Raw genomic sequence first — 19,268 nt, forward strand, 5'->3', positions numbered from 1 at the left:
CTCTTCTGCGTTCTAAAATTATATTTATTCCATTAGCGAACAAGCGCCTATTTATTGTCGTCATAGTCGTCGTCTTTACCGTCCCCGCTTTATATCTTTCTTTATAAGAGCATCCCGTTAGACCGATGTTGCAAAAATAAAAATTGTTTAATTACGTGATGTCCGTACGGTGTGTGTACCTATTAATGTGCGCATGTCGGGATTACTTCGCTCTATAATTCGAGATTTCATCTCGTTTATTCGGGCGATAGAATTTTTTGAAATTCTTTTTCGGGCAAAATCAGATAACAGGGAGCTACTGATGTATCTTAAACGACGCCGAATTTAATGAATGTTTTATTAATATTGTTTATCTTATAAGAAAATATTACCGCGGGAAAAAATTGAAAAAGAAAAAAAAAACTGTACGAACGAGAAGCCGCGTTATTAAATCCATTAAATCTTCTGGAAGAACGATTCGAGATAATTTGAAATCGACTAGGTGTTACTTAGTAATGATTTTTAAAAAGTTCTATAGGATTTCGTCATACTGATCGATTAGTCTTCGATTGTTCCGCCCGTACGGCCCTAAGAATTGCGAATTCTTTACAGTTCGAATACGTAGTTCTAATAATTTCCGGTGGTCTTTTTTTAATACATCGCGGTAATAATCGAGAAACCTTAACGTAAATATAAACACTGTACCGCGACCGATTAAGAATAAGGTCGGTGTACTAAAATGAGGTCACCTCTCCGGCTGATTTTCCGTGAATCTGCTTCTACTTGCGTAAATCGACATGCGTTTTTTTTTCGAATAAATTAAAAGTCAATAAAGGTTTATTTATTTTGTAATATACGTGTATGGACGGTTGATGTTTATAAAACAAGAAGTTGTGTTTAAAAAAAAAAATTATTTATAAAATACATTAATATCGGTTATATTCTGTCGCTTTTTTGTTTACTTGTAAATTTTAAGGCGATTTTCGTACGTACGCGCGTGTTTTCGTTGGTATATTAGTTAATTTTGTAAAAACGTGGCGTATAATTTTTTCCGATACTCTTATTTATTTATTCATCTTGCTAATAATTATTATCAGTCGAGGATCGAGTTTCAGATTATACGACTCTAAAATATTTAATCGCTTTTTTTCCGTTTGTACAAAATTTCATTATAATGTTACACACTTGTACGCTAGGCTCATTCGTTACGATGATTTACTAATTACAGTTTTTTTTATTAAATAATTACAATTCGCGTACGATATTTTATACTTCAAATATCAACGTAATACGAAGAAATCTTATTTTACTTTTAGTATTGATGTCTCATTTTTATTGTTTTTTTGTCAATTATCTTTTAATCCTGTAACTGCTCTCAGTCTTCGGTTTACTGGAATATTTTAAGCCGGTTACTTTCTGGAGGATCCAGCGAGTATCCGACTAACGCTCCGGGGAAGCAGGGATAAGAGAAAGGATCGAAAGGACGATTATCCCAAGAGGGACCGAAAACAAACTTCCCTTATCTATCGAAATCCACAAACCCACGCGAAGAAGCGTTTCGAGTAACGGATACAAACCGTTCGACGCCGGAATCGATTAGCGTATCAGGATTTTTAGCCGGGATGGGAGCAGCTCGTTACCGATAAATTATATTGCGTCTACCGGCTCAAAGATGTGCGGGAGTAATTCACTTTCCTACAGATAGTAAAGAGCCGCCTGAGAACAAGCTGCGGCCTTCCTAAGGAGAAAAACATCTCCAGAATCGTGAGGCGTTTGGAAATATTTGAACTGAAAACTGTTCTGCCAGATCTGGAAGTTCATATAAGTAGGTACGATTTTCCCTGACAAGTAGAACGGATTTTAGCGTTCTAAAAAGAAAAATTATTTAATAGAACCAAAGAGTAATTAATTAAACTGTTAATACGGTGTTTCCGGTTAAGCTAGAGATTCGGCTGAATAAAATCCTGCTACACATCAAACTTCTTTCTTCTTTTTCCTGTTTAGCCTCCGGTAACTACCGTTTAGATAATACTTCAGAGGATGAATGAGGATGATATGTATGAGTGTAAATGAGGTGTAGTCTTGTACAGTCTCGGTTCAACCATTCCTGAGATGTGTGGTTCATTGAAACCCAACCACCAAAGAACACCGGTATCCACGATCTAGTATTCAAATCAGTGTAAAAATAACTGGCTTTACTAGGACTTGAACGCTGGAACTCTCGACTTCCAAATCAGCTGATTTGGGAAGACGCGTTCACCACTAGACCAACCCGGTGGCTTGCACATCAAACTTCTACTTCCATCTATGTCGACGGTCAAAAAGCTGCACGGTAAAATTTCTTATTTTTTCCTAACCTCTGATCCTTTCTCTTTGCTTCCTTTCATATGATTATCTATACCTGTTTATTTATTAAACTTAATAAGAAATAAATTAATATATAATTGTACATAATTTTTTGTGATTATTTGTTTGAAGGAATTACATTTTTTATTAACGGTTATAATAAAGGGAAGCGATTTTACAATATTGTTATATTCAGGTATATTTTACGGGTTAATAATATTCGTAAGTAATTTTTTTAATAATGTAAACAATATTTTATATTAAATTTACATTAAGTAATTAATAAACGAAGGAATCCCTTAATTTAAATTAGCCGATGGAAAAAGTAATTTTGCTGTTATTAATTAGAATATTATAATTTAGAGATATTAATGTTGTAAAATACGATTTAATATTATGCGATTATTAATTTCATTGAAAATTTTATGATTTTATTAATGTGTAACTACTTTCTAGATTTAATTTCATTATTTAATGTCCGAACAGTCTTTCGGTGTGTTTTGATCAGCACTCCAGGGAAATAAAATATTCTTCACCTCTCGTCTCTTTCTTTTTCTACGCAAATGAGTTACCTTAAGTGACAAAAAATAAATAAATAAATAAATAAAAAAATACAAAAAGTTATCACGCGCAACAATAATTATAAAGTATTTTTTCATCGGTTCCCGGTTCGGCACCTCATTCCTTTCTGCCAGTGTCGACATTTTTATCGTAACGGTTTTGTTATTTCTTATGCCCTTTCAACTTTCTAATATCAGTTTTTTTCTTTAAGATTTCACCCTCTTTACGTTTTTCTTAAAGCAGATAAATTAACCGTCGATCGTCCAGCAATCTAGGTGAGATGTCGTACACGGTTGTGTTAAGAAACACTTCAGAAAAATAATTATTAGTTAAATGTTAATTGCGATCGTATGGAAATCTAATTTTGCTTTTCTTTTCGATGATTTTCTTATTTTTCTTAACGTTTCATTAATAAATATTATGTTTACTATCGTTACCAAAATTGAACTTTCTCGAGGATCGATCTGCACACACACACACACACACATAAACACATTTAGTTCAATCTAGTCCTGTACCACGCATATATAATAACGGGTTGAGTGTATATTCTCCTCCTAAGTAGTGCTATAGGGGTTCGTTCTTCATCGAAAAAGCATCATTTACATCGTACATTTACATATAATTACGATGTCTGTACTCAATTTCTTTAGTTATAATAAAAACGAATTTAATAAAACACTTTTATTTCTTAATATTTGGAAGTGCGCTTTTACTTTTTTTTTAACTTTTATTGGCATCCTTCATCGGTGGAATTTACAGATTATAACGGATTGACTGCAGCAAATATTATATCGCGCAGACCGGACACGCGTTTGGCTGTCTATACAAAGAACACATTTGGATGATCGCGTAAGACAGAATCAAGTTTCGCTTACTTTACCTAAATAGAACTCTCATTCAAAAAATTGACCCAACATGCAAGTTTTGCGTTTAGCTTACGTACAGCTGCAAATTCATATTTAATATTGTGAAATTTATTAGCGCAGTAAATTTGACACGAATAACATGTTAAGCGAATAAACAAACATAACACGTATATAATACATATAACACATATACATACAGGTGATTCAAAGAAACGGGAAATTTAAAAAATTAAATAACGTTAATGAAAAATTTTTTTTAGATAATGAATTTTATTTCATGTAATTGTATAAATGTTGCCATTTTAGGATACATACATTTTAGTTTATTTTTTAAAGATGACATCTTGCAGGTGACCTCATCTTCTACGTAAACACTCACGAAGTCTCTTCGTTAAATTGTTCATGGTTTGACGTAAAATCTCGACTGGAATTTCCGCAATTGCTTCTCGGATCTTTGCCTTCAGTTCTTCCGTTGTAGCAGGTCTACTGTGGAACACTTTGCTTCTAAGGTGACCCCACAAAAAGTAATCGCAAGCTGAGAGATCAGGCGATCTGGGAGGCCATCTAATGTCACCATTTCGTGAAATGACACGTTGTTCGTGCAGTATGTGACGTGCTTCGTCTTGTTGAAACCAGGCTGTGTTAAGAATTGGTAGAAATCTCTTTTGCTGTTCCACAACAAAGGTTTCAAGCACGGCTACGTAACGAGCCGACGTCACTGTAATCGCAAGACCGTTGTCATCCTCAAAAAAATAAGGGCCTGTAACACCGTAAGATGACATAACACACCACACGGTCACTTTCTGGCTGTGCAACGGACGCTGGTGTAGCTGCGTAGGATTTTCTTGTGCCCAGTATCTGAAAATTTGATTGTTAACAAATCCACTGAGGTGGAAATGCGCTTCGTCTGACATCCACAGTTCGTGAACAAACTCTTCGTTATCATTTATCTTCTGAGCATTACATTACAGAATTGTGCTCGCACAACTGCATCGTTCGGTTTCAGTTCCTGGACGATCTGCAACTTGTATGGATGGAATTGCAAGTCCTTCCGTAACATTCTTCGAACACTTGAACTATGCGATTGTAAAGATGCTGAGAGACGACGGATTGACCGATGTGGACTTCGTGTGACAGCATCTTGTAAAGCTTGAACATTCTGTAGTGTACGGACGGTTCGCTCACGGCCTGGAGGTTTCTTTTTCATTGCCGAACCGGTTTCCTCAAAATTAGATATCCATGTTTTAATCGCATGTGCTGATGGAACACGGCGAAATTCTCTACGCGCTCCCTCCACACTGTCATTGTTTTTGTAAAACGCTTTGATAGCAAATGCACGTTGCGCACCACTCCAAGGATCCATGACAACTAAATGACAACTAATTTTTTTTTTAGGTTAGGTTAGAGAGGCTGGCGCCACTTATCAAGTGGTACCAATCGCCCACGGCTACCAACATAACTTTCAAAATTTCCCGTTTCTTTGAATCACTCTGTATATACATAACACATATATAATTTGATCCTACACTAAAGGTGTTTCCTAACCCCTCTCTAAATTTTATTGGCACCATTACTGATTTAAAAGCTTTCAGCTCCTTGTGGAACCGTATTTCTACTGTTTTAGAAAATGAATCTTTTATTTGTTGCTTTTTTCAAAAGTTTAACTAAGTTTTGGATTTCTACTCCTGAATGCGATTTGTGATACTTTAATGAACTGCAACTATAGTTTGTACTAAACTCTAACTTTATTCAAAAATAAGTATGTCTTTTAATCGTACGCTAATATATATTTTTTTTTTAACTGCGTCGGTTTGTTATGTTTCCATCTGAATTACTGTATTCATATGTTTATTTATGTTTAGTGTAGACGATAACTATTAATGTAACACGTGAACTCCTTTAAATTTCATTTCTTGTTTCGGAAGGATCCCTTACGTGTTAACTCTATCGTCGAGGAACCTCTACTTAGGGTCAGTAAACATCGCCCTAAAAGATTGACTTCTGCACTGTCTGTCATTTCGTTAACTTTTACTGCGGACTTAGTTTTAATTTTATCGATCCTTTTAATTTCTAATAATATTGCGTAATATTGAATTTTATATCTGGCTTTGCTTTATTTTCTATTATTCTATGTTTATATAACTTTACGAATGGCATTTTTATTAACTTATAGTAGTTCATCACTTCTTCACAGCATAATTCAGGATTTTAATATTTATCCGTTACCTTTACCCGCGAATTTCAGTGAAATGGTATGTTATGATGTTGGTGTTCGCGGTTCGACCAGGATATTGAGAGACTAACGAAGTAAAAATGTCTTATAAATACAGACCCTAAAAACATATAAACCAAATAAATAATAATAACAACAGTGATAATAATAATAATAATGAAAATACGTACATATAACATACAAAATAGTATTTCAAATAAAAAGGACAAGATTTGTTTAAAGACAGTTAAATTATAAAAACCAGAATAAGAGTCCAGTTACTAAAAACGAACCTAATATTGCATTAATTAACACGTTATATAATATTGCATTAATAACACTAGAAGGTCTAAAGTTCATACAATTCAATTTCTGCAAATGTTACTAATTTTACTGTTTACAATGGAACTACCCTATATTTTACAAATGAGTAAAATATTGTCACTTTCACTACTGTTCACGAATAACTCACCGAACAATTTCCTGCATTTACCCGCTGTCCACTCTGGAATATTCGTGATGTACTCTTTATTTGTTGTTACCACACGCATATTGATATCGCCATCACTGCAGCCGCGTCGAACTCGGGCGTGCAAAACTACCCTGTTATCGCTTGTTATTTTGACTATGCAGAACACGACCTCGCAAACTACTAAACTGTTCGCCGCTCCCTGGCAGTATTTGTATCCTCTGGCCTGCTGGACCAGTACCCATCGTCCCTTTAATTGTTGAAGCGTAAAAACTTTCATCGTCCGCACCTTATGTTTTTCCGTAAATTCTTCTTCCGGTCCGGCGGTAACCCTTCCGGTCAAACAACAGCTTTTGGAGATGCCGTTGTCTGTATTACAAAGAACAAATCGTTAAACGGACCTGTTAGTCTGAGAAAAGGATCCCTTTTAGTTCCTTCTGGATTCTTCTTTTCGTTATTATTTTCGCTTTCTTTCTTCTTAATCGGAAGAAATCCGTTACCCCCGTCCTGTTACAATATCGTTCCGAGTAAATTTCTAATCATTATGTTTACGTATTTTGATGGCATTATTTGCTTTTCTTTGTATTTAATGAAGACCGCGCATTCGACCGTCATTTTAAATTACATCTTTGTATTTCGAGTTTGAGAAGTGCTTAAACTAAGCAAAAATGAGCATACAATGCTTTTTATTTGAAACGCATATACAGAACTAATTCTATTACGTTTCCGTCCTTTTTATCGCCGGCATAAAATCGATATGTTTTATATTCCAACATCGTTTATAAATTATTGGATATAATTACATTTTGTATTGTTATCGTCCTTTACTAGACCTACTTTGTATTTTAATCGATAGTTTTCTCCCCGATCGCCAACTTTGGACATTCTTATCTGCGGGTATGTTCATTAAAACTTAAGTTATTTGTTTTTCAGACCTTAAAAATTGTTGTTTAGTAGCTTGTTTTATTAGTGATATTTTTAAAACTTATCGGTGTCCTGTATAATATTTCTTTACTGCTAAACTTTTTTTTTTGCCGTATAAAAGGTATACAATGTTTTTTTTTTCATTTTCATGAGTAAAAGTATCATATCGTGTAGTTATTGAAAAAAAGATATTATATAGTTGATATTATATAAAAAAGTAAATAAATATTTTTTTTTGTGTAATTTTTATTACTCTCCAGGTCGGCTTAATATTTATAATAGATAGATAGATAATAATTAAATAAAAATCGCTTTATATGTTAAAAAGCGTTTGCTATAAGGATATAGTATCAGGAAACGTATAATTCCTTTCTAAGGAAAGGAGTGATACGAGGATGTAGTCTTTCCTTTAAATTTTAATTTATACATGAAAGATTTAATTAATTTTTATGTGAAAGAATAATTTGAGGGAGAAGTAACAGTCCGAGGACTAAAAGTAAAACCTATTTCTTATAGGGTTATATTACGATAACGCAGTTTACACAGCTCACGGTAGTCACGGAGTTTTGTTATTTAGATCATAAGGATACAGAGAACGGATTATCTAAAGCAGACTTACACTAGTCCGGAGACCTATTACGCAGAAAATAAATCTGCTGCTGTAAAACATAGATTACAGAATCGGAAAGAAAATCGTAAATATATTTGCGTGAAATGTAATACGTTGTGAAAGCGTAACGTGTACGTTTAGAGAAGGCCAGGCAGGTGCCAGGAATTTCAAACGTAGATTTAGGAGTTAAAAGGAAATTCTTCAAAATATATTTACCGGATGTAGTGCTTTACGCCAGAAAACGTGGACGATAAGGAAGCCTGAAAAAGCAAAATAGAAGAGGTCGTAAGAAGTATCGGAGAAAAAGGTTTATGACGATCCTTTTTCTAAAAAAAGGACGAAGCCGGCAGGATGTATATTAAAGCACATAGAATTATTGAATTCGGTCCTAGAAGGACCTGGTAGAGGATAAAAACAACAAAGGAAGACTATTAAGGTATATGAAACAGATGAGAATGGGACATTAGAGATAGCCTATCTTGTGCTAAACGATCGACACGGGTTGGAATGGAATAGATTGTCAGTCGAACGACCAACACTCAATATATTTATATTTATAGCCTAAGTATATTTATTTTCATCGTTTAATAGAGGTCGTGTATAAGTCGGAAAGATTATGTTAGTTTCTTAAAGGCTGATCTAAATACATTAGATCCATATGCAGCTTAAAATTGTTCTCTATCGGAATAATGTTTCGTATGAAGGATAAAAAAAAATTGAAGGATCGATATGTAGTCCCAGAAAGTGAGCTAAACGTTTTAAAACTTGTATCGGTCGATTTATGTCGAAAGCGCGTCGAGTGTGTTTATTTTTTACCGGAACTTGCAAAACTTTATTAGTTTTACGGTAACTACGGTTTATAATTATTACTTTTCACTCGCTAAATTAACTGTGACACTCTGGGGACTGTGGTACTTTTATACACGTGCGCTAGTTTTACAGAAAGCGATCTCAAAATCGTATCTAGATTTAATGAATGGCTAGGGAAGTATTATCTTTTGTGCGGTTACATTTCTGGGTAAAGGTTTGCCGACAGTTTTTTTCACGTTTTATCTATAATTTAAATATCTAAAGAGTGAGTTTTGATTGATTTTTAGTCAGATTTAACGAAAACCATTATAAACAAATAAAAGCTCGATCCGATGGCGTATCGATTACCTCGTTGAGTTTTAGGTCGGCTAGTCCAGGGTTTAATTCCAGACAAGAGCTGACTTTTTTACCTATCGTTTTATCCACTTCATCTTCCTGTTCGATACGCGTGCAAAAGCTCGACATCGATCGTAAAAATTAAAATTATTTCTACCGTGATTTATATAATATCACTTATTTGCCGAATACTTTTTTAAAATAGGTGTAGGAAGTCGATCTAACGACCCGGGAAGGCGTGATAAATGTTTTATTTACTTTGAATTTGTCTGTAAATAGGCTTTATTGTGATTTTTTTTTTATTTGTGAAAAATTTAATAAATTGTTGTTACATTGTTTCACAGTTATTTCTAAAATGTTAGAGATCGGACTTTTGAAAAATAAGTTGATTTTTTTATAAATTGTACAACAAAAAAAAGATTAAATTTTCTGGATTAATATCCGTACTTGTTATAACAATTGATAATTTGTGCGTATTTTAGAGTATACGTGGAATTTTTACGATAAGTATACGTGTTTAATAGCGTCCGCTTTACTTCTTTTTTAACATCGAATTACTTAACATTTTTACATTATAATAATTTACTACTGACCTTTAGTGAGGTTTGAAAAATTTATTTTTTAAATAGCAGCATTATGAAACAAATTGTTACGGTCTGAATTACATACATCTGCGATTAAAATTATGTTAGTCGTTAAAATTTATTTACTTATCTTCGAATGATTTTTATTTTTTTTCATTACACTACGTCATTGCTTTTGATCTGATTTATTCCCGCATTAATAAAGTAATAAAACAAAATTTATTTTTTTGTATTAATCGAACGAGATTGATATTAATTATTTAAATTCTATTTCGAATTTGAGTGATGGAAAGTATGGAAGCGATATAAATGAAATAACTTTTATTATGCACTGAGTTCAAAGTCTGTAGAACGATTCTACGACCTTGTGAAGGTGACCCTTAACTCATTTACTGCATGTAACTCTACACACTCCTTCAGTCCGGTTTGACACTTAGCCTGGTGTACGTCTAACGCACAACATTCAGCGCAATAGTAAGTTTTCATTCTTTAAAATAATGTTAATTAGTCTTTTATTAACATCTTAAAACTTTTTGTAGTCTATGTTTTAAATAAGTATTAACAAACCGTAAATAAATTTCATATTAAGTATATTTTTTTCACGGTATTGTTATCGATAGCGATCGTGTTATGCATGACCCGATTAACGGGAACATTTCTGCAGTAATAAAATCACTTCAAAGAATACCGATTACAATAAATAGACTTACCTGTAGAGATTACATATTTTGTGCAATACTTTTGATATATTTTTTTCGCACGTTCTGTTGCAATCGTTTGCTGACCTCTCTGTTTACCAGTTTCATCACATATCCTTCGTGCAACATCAAGGTCATCGTTACATTAAAATAATTAATTTTGAATCGTCTGCATAAATAACGAATTATTAATTTTAGTCGTTATTTGGTGTAAAGTCGATAGATTAATTACAATGTTTTCCTTCCATTCGTCTTGTCTTAGTTACACGACCGTAGTAATGTTTTTGATTTTTTTCACTTTTGAGCTTTCTTTTATTATAATTTTAGAAAATCCGTTAGGTTTATTGATTAATATTTAACGTCAAAAGATTTACATTTCTCTCTTAAAATATCTAGACAGATAAGATTAGGTAGATGCATGCTATCTGCTGTTGCATATAGCCTATACTTAAAATTATTAAAATGCACACTCATTTAAGCGAACGGTTTATCCGGCTGATTAATATCTGTAGCTTTGTCATTTTTAATAATTGCTATTAGCTATTGTCAAACGATTTTTATTTTGCTTATGTTTTACTGTAACGTAAAAGAACAATTGTTATTGCAAAGTACGCCTTGAACTCTAAAACATTTTATTTATTATCTAGGAAGTTTTTGAGTACAAGGACCTTTAGCTTTTTTAGAGATTTATGTTTATTTTTAAAAACTTAGACGTATCGCAGGTATCTAATAATATTTATTTATTTTGTGGTTAAATTATTCACGTGTAAGAAATATCTAAGCGCAACAAAACATTTTTTTTGAGAAAGCCGTGTTGATTATTTTCGGTATGATATGTTAAAATATAACGTACTTTTCTTTTTATTTTTTTTGGTATTGATGAGGAGGATGAATACCATTTACGTAGGCCCCCAAGGGGGCAGTGTCGGACTCGCAACAGGTTCCTCAAGGTGTATTAAAGTGTGTATGTATGCCTGCGCCCTACCGACTAAACTTAACCACCCCACCAGCTCTCCCTCCCGGGGCCGAACCGGCAATTAAGCATTGCGCGGCCCCGGGAGGTACCTTCGAGCTTAGGGTATACAGAGTCCCCGTGCTTCATCATCACCGAGTATCCGCGCAAGCACGGCTCCGCAGAGGGCTGTCTTCACCCACTCGTTCTCCGGTCCTTATCTTCACCTGTACACAGGACTTTGTAAACTGCTCTGTCATTCCGGACATTCGCTCTTGTTGTTCTAGTCAGTTATCTGTTAATCTCCAGACCGTTCTCTAGACTCCAGTTCTTTTATTTTAAGTATGTTTGCTGCGAATCTAATTACCTGCTCCCATTCCTTCCTCCCTTTCACCATGTGAGATTATCTTACGGTCTGAGTTAGTCCAAGTTAAAGACTCTTAACTTGTCGCACCGAGGGAGTACTGGTAATGACCTCAATCGCCGCTCTAGAGGTAGTACGGTATGCCGCCGCTATTCTAAGTGCAGCCCTTCTCTCCAGGGAGGCCAGCCTATCCACTTTCCTCCTCCTCTCAAGAGCATCCCCCGATGCTGGTACCGCATACATGATTATAGAAGAGACAACAGAATCAGTTATCTTTTGGAGGCCCTAGGCCTCTTATGTTTATGCATAAGCCCGCTTAGTTTCCCAACAACCTCCTCAGCTCGTTCTGTGACTTACTGTATGTGGATATTAAAAAGTTCACTTTTCTCCAACCAGACGCCGAGGTATTTGATACCTCAACGTGGTTATTCTGACTTCGTCCACCTTTACCTGGATGTCTTAATATTTCTCCTCCCAACCATGGCTACCATGGAGGTTTTCTTAGGGATCAGTTTTAATTCTCTTGACCCAAGCCAGTTACTTATGCTTGCTACCGCTGCATTGGCTGCATTCTCGACATTCTCCTTCGTTTTTCCTGCTACGAGGAACGTCAAGTCATTCGCATATGCCACTAATTGTGTGTTCCACTCGAAATGTAACTTTACCACACCGTTGAAGGCACAGTACCGTAGGAGCGATCCTAAAACCGACCCCTGCGGCACCCTCCCCGTACATGTTGAATTATTCTTCGCTGTAATGGACGTTTCCCTATCATGCAAATAGCTGTTGATGATACTCAGCTGATATCCACTAACCTCTTTTTCTGTAAGTGCGGACATTACAGCTTCCAAGGGACAAACGCATTCCTGGCGTCTAGGAGGACCATTGACGGTATCCTCCGTCGACGTCGGGTGCCCGCAGCCCGGTCCTTGGCCTATCCAATTACATGTTTAAGGGCTTCCAGTGTGGACCTACCCCTAACAAAACCATATTAAGTAAGCCCGCCCCTGTCTTTTAGCTCAGCCCAAAGCCGATCTGCTGTCATTCTCTCAATTAATTTCCTCATAGTATTCAAGAGAGAAATAGGCTTATAAGATGGCCTATCCAGACATGCCCTGTCTTTCTTTGGTATAAGGACTAACTTGGCTTCTCTCCAACATCGGAGGAAATTGCATTCCCCAAGCGTCTCGTTAAAAGTATCCAGGATAGTCCACGGATGCCTCTCCACAAAAGTTTTAATGGATCCCGAAATCTGATCCGGTCCAGGGCTTTTGTTCGGATTCATCTTCATGGCTACACCTCTCAGTTCCTCTATGGTTAGTATATTGTCATGATTGACTCTTATCTCTTGCCAGTCTGTCTCAACCCCCAGAAATAGTTCGGATGACTCTCAATGCATTCCCACGAGACAAAGGGGGATAGATCCACCAAACATGTTCATAACCAGTTTATAGGCTCGTCCCCACGGGTCCACATTCAAGTCTTCCAGGAGGTCATCCCATGCCTTTATCTTGGCAGTCTTAATAGCAGCGCATAAGGTTTTCCTTGCTACTCGATACTCTAGCTGCAGCTTCTCCCTCTTAGGATGTAGTCTCCTGTTTGCCTTGTGCAGGTTTCTCCTTGCCGACAGGGCAGCCGCTCTCAGCCCAGCAATTTTGTCTGTCCACCAGTATACCTTTTTCTTTCCCGCGGTGGTCAGCCTACTTGCCTGGTTACACGCTTGTACGAGGTCCTCCATGAGCTTTTCAGGCTTGACTTTCCTTGTGGGACCGAGACCTTCAGCAACTCTGTCTACAATTCTGCTAGCCGGAAGTTCCGAGGGTTTTCAACGCTCTGGTTGTATGTGGCGTCCCTTCTTCTCACAGATTATCGAAAACACTATAGCACGGTGATCACTGGGTAGCTCTTCCTCCATTATTGACCAATCTTTGATGTGCGATGCTGTTCGTTCTGAAGTCACCGTAAGGTCCACGACCGAACCCATTTCTCTTCCTATGAATGTAAGCTGCGACTGAATTTGTGTACCGTAAGTCCCGATGCATTGAACATTGCCGCAAGAATATATCCCCTTCCAAGGGACCTCATACCACCGAGCTCCCGGCAATCCGCATTAAAATCTTCCGTGAGGATTATTGGCGCTTGGTTCTTTTAACGCATTTCTCCAGATCTCCAAAAAACCGTCTGGAATCTATCATTATCGGAATTTGGTGAAATATGTACATTAATGATTGTGTGCTCCGTTAGGCCCACCGCCACGAACCCATTTCGTCTGACTATACTTTCTTTCTTTCCCTGTTTAGCCTCCGGTAATTACCTTTCAGATAATACTTCAAAGGATGATATGTATGAGTGTAAATGAAGTTTAGTCTTGTACAGTCTCGGTTCGACCATTCCTGAGATGTGTGGTTAATTGAAACCCAACCACCAAAGAACACCGGTATCCAAGATCTAGTATTCACCCCGTGTAAAATTAACTGACTTTACTAGGACTTGAACGCTGGAACACTTGACTTCCAAATCAGCTGATTTGGGAAGACGCGTTCACCACTAGACCAAGCCGGTGGGTTCGTCTGACTATACTGGCAGTAGGAAATTTACCGGACACATTGAGGATGGCAGTATCCACAATCCATGGAGACCCGGTTACCTTCCTTCGGTTAGACTCGACTACCATCAGATAATATACCTCATTATGAACCACTGGCCTCCATATAAGGTCATGAACAACAGAACTATGATTTGCATTTACTTGCATGCACTTCATTGTTTAGCTCCTTTGCAGTCTGTGAAGCCCGTCCGATACCCCCTCATGTCACTAACCACGCATTGGCCTGTTTTGTACATTTCGCCCTAATATGGCCTTTACCCCCACAGTTATAACAGCAATCTCTGCGGTCGGGGCCCTTACAGGCCGAGGAAGTGTGACCGGTTCCCCACCTGTAGCAACGCTCATCTACATCCTCTTGGATGTGAACCCTGCAGTGGATCCATCCAATCCAATCCGTACACGTTCCTCGGCAAGCCGACAGACCGCCCGGTATGAGGTGAAAACAGTGACATTTTTGGTCTCATCGTATGCAGGTCTTATTAACATGATCTTGAAGTCTTCTGCTACGCCAATTGTGTGGGCGATCACGTCTCTAACCTGATGTTCCGAGGTGTCCGAATCAATATCCTTTATTTGGAGTACGACTCTACTACCACCTCGAGACTTAATGTCGACCTGCAACCCAGCCACTTTGTCTGTGAGGGCCGTGATGAATTTTTTTTTACTTTTTGTGATCCTTGATCCTGACATGCAATTCATTATTAATCCTCTTCCTCAATGAAAGGACGTCTCCAGCCTACTATTTGGTCACCGAGGCCTTCATGGTTCGCAGCAAGTCCGCATAGGACTCGCCATCCGCCTTCACCACGACTGTCCGACTGTCTGTGACCGGTGAGGGGGGATGGACCTCTTGACTGCCGTTGCCCCGGGTTTCACCTGGTTTGATGTGCCCTCTGACCGTTGGGTAGCCACAGACACTGGCTCAGACCGATCCCGGAATACGAAGACTTAACTTCTTAATTGAGTTACCAATGCCCTCACCAGGAAGTACAAAAACAGAAGTGGGCGACTTCACCAGGACACGCCTCACAGCCTGCAAAATAATCGCTAGCGTACTCCTTTCACCAGCAGATGAATCATAATAGACCTTGTAGCTATATTTTTTGGAGGATGCCTAGTCCTCCCCCATGATAGATGATACATGTAAAACTACACCTCCAACTTAAGACTCGGATCCTAGGCGAACCATCACTCACCTCCTGTACAGACCAAGGTCTATGAAACTCTATTTATCTCCAATGTCCAGGGTCAAGTCCTTCATCTGCCTCACCCTCTCATTAATCGCAGCTCACCATCTACGAGGAATCAGATCAAACAGCTCCTCGTCCGATAAGTCCTCCGCAAGAATCCTGCTGATGTCAGATTCCCTCGGGGACTCGGTTTGTGGGGCCTGGGTAACCGCTGACAGCGGTGGGGACATCTCTGTTAATGCCCTAAGACCCTTAAAGATCCTTGCCAACTCCTTTTCATGCTGGACTATGTGCTTAGCCAGTCCAGATCCCAGTTTTGCTTAAGAGCCAGCATTGCCAGTCCCAATTGGTTGATTAGGTCTCTCAATCCTCCAGGAGGGAGTTCTCCTCTGAGAATGCCGCTCTGATATGTTTCTTTCCCTTCAGCTCGGTAATCTTCCTTAACGCTGTACCCGCAGTTGCCGAAGTGCTTTGTTCTGCACTATCCGTCAAAGGGAGCGACCTACGCCTCATCTTGCCTAGATGCTTGATCAGTGACGAATTCCGATTAATTCGACACCGCCGCGGGGACTGGAGGCCCGTACATACAGAGGATCCGTAATCTCAGAAACACTCTGTATTTCTAAATATTTTATTTTAAATAAATTCAAGTTAAATTATAAGTTGTGTATTTATCGAAGTTATCTGTTATCGTTAATAAGTATTATATTACCGGGTACTGATATGTTATCTGTTATCGGCTAGAGATAACAGAATAATCACGTACAGTGAGAAGACGCTCCACTGTAATCCTTATTGCCTTAGGCAATAAGGTCGAAACAACAAAAATCACAATAAAAATTCCGACCGTTAACTAAAAATCATAAAAAATTCAAAACACATCCAGTAAACACTCACCTAACGTACTATCGAGTTGAAAGTAAGTTATTGCTGTTAAACTGTGTCCCGATAATTTACAAACCGTTTACCGTAGATATTGTGTAGTGAGTTTCCCTTTGCCGGCACTTTGTTTTAATTCTTTTTTAACTTTTATTCGTCAAATTGTCGTAACAGAAGTTTAGACGTTGACCGATTGTTTTAATTAGAATGCAGTATAAAAATATTATACGTATTTTACTGCCATTTTTTATCTGTTTATTTGAACAAAATCATCGGGATTCGTTTCGAAGTAAGAACCAGGATTTTAACCTATGGATCCCGTAAAAATTTATTTGCACCTCGTACCTGTTTCCCGCATATAAAATATCCGCACGATTTAGAAATGTCTTTATGTCTATTGGGCCTAATATACTCGAACAATCACCCTTTGTCCTCTTATAGATGATAGCGCACCGTCGCGTAAAAGGTCTTAATACACGTATCACTATCGTAAATAATTAGGCTCCTGCGATTAAAGTCGATGAGACATAATTTTCTTATCGTCAACGTAAATCGTCACCAATCCGGTGCCGGGCAAAAGAGTTGTATTTAACCGGCACCGAGTGAAACCTTTGCAAATTATTATCTGTTTTACATGATCTTCGATTCTTCTCTGTTAACGATGAATTCTTCCGTTTTACGACTAACGTCTCTTTCTTTCGATCGGTAATGTCCTTCTCGGGCGAATACATCCGGTTTTTTTAAATCCGAATCGAACGACTCAAAACCGCGGCGTCGACCTCTTTTTCTAAATATTTTCCTTAACTTACACACTCGATTTTGTTAAACGCGACTAATGTGCCGCGATTGATAATTAATAAAAAATAGCTTTTTGAATCCGTGGATTTATCATCGGTCGGTCGGTCCTGACGACTGTCAGTTGTTAGATGTAACGATGTAATCCCTATACCTGATAACGATAATGTTTTACATAAACTTTGATGAATCCGCGGATAGAACAGGTTCGTTACGTAAATCGATTAAGCTTGCTATTTTGTTGGTGTCTTAATTATTAATTATTCAGAAAATCGTCAACGGTATGTGGTCACCCGACGGGTCGGAAACGTCATACATCTGATTCCATTTCGGTGAGCTACAGAAATAGTTTTATTAAAAGTAGCTTCATTCAGCCGTAATTTATTTTCAAAAAATATTTCTTGACGTATTCCAGTTGTTGTGAAACGATAGTCGTAAGAGGACACCCGAGACCTTCTATGCCTTTTTATTTTCTTTTTGGTCGCTTTGACGGTCGATCGATGTAATCATTTCACCGCCTTTAAGTTAACAATCTGGGAAAAATGCGTCTGACTTAGCTCGATTTAAATAGTCTACGAGAATCGACCGGTTGTTTTAACTAAAGAAATGATTTTTTCATTTTATTCCCGTTACCCGTTCGTTTTATATATTTTAAAATACTATTCTAGAGATGTAAATGTTGTGTAATCGGCGATATAACTTAGAGAAGAGGCACTTATATTTTACAAATGTCGAAGGTATACCTTTTACTTACTCAAAAAGGTACATTTTCGGTGATTTTGTTCGGAAGTCGTACATTTGTTTTTTTACCATAATTACTAGGAAAGTAATAATTTTCTGCTAACGTCTTGTGAAGTTCAGTATCTGACCTACAACAAATTTATTCCTGAATATAAATTTAATTACGAATATTCAAGTCGTTAAGATCCGGTGTGGTTTCTATACATCAGCGAAATACTCTTCAAACATAATTTAAATATTTTTAAGCTAAAATCATTTGAATTTTGTTTTCTTTTTCGACTAAATATAAGAATTTACGAATGAATTGTGAAAGTAGTTTTTCATATTAAGAATATACCTCTATGTTAACTGTGAGACTATCAGAGCTATCTTTTATATTATAAAAATCGTTCTTCTTTATGGGATTGAATATTTTATTTATTTATTTCTGTGCAAGCACCTCGTTACTTTTTACAAGAAAACACCGGTACGGTATTTTTTAACCTGAGCGGGTTTTAATCGACGTAATTATATATTAAAATTTTTATTAAATTGCAGTTTTAACAAAGTGAAAATAATTTGTTTTCTCTCCGTTTAAAATTATGACCTCGACCCGGTTTTACGGATATCCAGTTGAAATATGATGTAAGCGAATACTTTCGAATGTATAGTTTCAGCCTGCTCTACACACAAATAAAGTAATGAATTTATTATGTATAAATTGTGTATCGATGCCGGTAAACTACGAGGGTAAGTCAATTATTATCCGCAGTGTAGTTATAAATTTTATTGCAACACAAATAGGAAACTTACATGTACATTATTTTTCAACATAGTCCCTTTGCATTTCAACGCACTTGGTCCATAGTTGTACAAGCTTCCTGATGCCCTCATAAAAGAAGTTTTTCGGTTGAGCTGCGAGCCAGGAATGCACCGCTTCTTTCATGTTTCGTCCGAGGTAAATCGACGGCCCCTTAATGCCTCCTTGAGTGGACCAAACAAGCGGTAATCAGAAGGGGCAAGATCAGGACTATACGGAGGATGAGCCAGTACTTTGAAGTTGAGTTTCTGAAGCGTTTCAGCAGTGTGGGCAGCAGTATGTGGACGAGCATTATCGTGCAACAACACAACACCTTTCGACAGCAGTCCTCGGCGTTTGCTTCGAATTGCAGGCTTCAGCTTGGCAGTAAGCATCTCACTGTAACGCGCACTGTTTATTGTCGTGCCCCTTTCCTCGTAATGTTCCAGTACTGGGCCTTATGAGTCCCAAAAAACCGTAAGCATCAGTTTTCCTGCGGACGGTTGGGTCTTGAACTTTTTTTTGCAGGGCGAATGTGGATGACAATAATAATGACAATTATT

General features: G+C 37.3%; 1 protein-coding gene across 2 annotated transcripts in view; it reads left to right on the top strand.

Annotated features, from left to right (window-relative positions):
- Ald1 (fructose-bisphosphate aldolase) overlaps positions 1 to 19,268 on the top strand; it is a 76,685-nt gene that overhangs the window by 15,848 nt on the left and 41,569 nt on the right. Inside the window, exon 1 of one of the 2 annotated variants that reach the window (XM_075362215.1) lies at positions 10,015 to 10,174. The exons of the other annotated variant lie outside the window; for it this stretch is intronic. The gene's annotated coding sequence lies outside the window, so the exon portion shown is untranslated. Of the gene's footprint in view, positions 1 to 10,014; positions 10,175 to 19,268 lie in introns of those variants that run through there. 2 annotated transcript variants of the gene reach the window in all.

Source organism: Lycorma delicatula, chromosome 4 (assembly GCF_047948215.1).
Source record: "Lycorma delicatula isolate Av1 chromosome 4, ASM4794821v1, whole genome shotgun sequence".
Taxonomy (NCBI): domain Eukaryota; kingdom Metazoa; phylum Arthropoda; class Insecta; order Hemiptera; family Fulgoridae; genus Lycorma; species Lycorma delicatula.